Source organism: Hakea prostrata, unplaced genomic scaffold (genome assembly GCF_041222555.1).
Source record: "Hakea prostrata isolate BN-2017 unplaced genomic scaffold, UWA_Hpros_2 contig_40, whole genome shotgun sequence".
Lineage (NCBI taxonomy): Eukaryota > Viridiplantae > Streptophyta > Magnoliopsida > Proteales > Proteaceae > Hakea > Hakea prostrata.
Genome location: NW_028291159.1, coordinates 121,018 through 121,680, shown reverse-complemented (window position 1 = coordinate 121,680; position 663 = coordinate 121,018).

The window sequence follows — 663 nt, the reverse complement described above, 5'->3', positions numbered from 1 at the left end:
GCATTCATTGATAACTATTTCCCAAGAACAAACCTACAATACTCTCAAAAAAGGTTCTCATAAGATCCAATGGGTTCGTCAATTTACATACTCATTGCATAATGAAATTTTAGAAGTTTAACAAAATATTGTAAAGGATTATTAACCGCATAAACTTGCATTTTGACAACATAAAGTGACAATGTTTTAACAACATTAATAGTGCATCTTAAAAAAAAATACTTAAATAAATTTAAGCAAAGACAACAAGAAGTGGGAAAATATTAAATTTCATAAAACTCAACCGTAAATCATGATCTAGTATAGCAAACAAACCATAGCAAGATGATTACTAATATATCCATAGTAGTTAAAAGCTACAATAATCACACTTGGGAAGAATAACCATATAAAACTAGCATGAAGCTTGACGATTTTGCCTTGTTGCCATTAACGCGAGTCTTGAAAATTATTGATGTCCTACCTAAAGACAAAGTAGAGATTCCCTGTCTAAAAATAAGCATTTTGCTTGTGATTAAATCCAATGCAACTTGACGGCCATGAGAGACTAGTACATATTAGATCTAAAATGTTAAGATTTAGGAGTTATTTTTGTGGAATATATAATTTTAAGAAGGAATATATAATTTGAATGAAGTTTGCTTCTTAAAATTGATAAGAAAG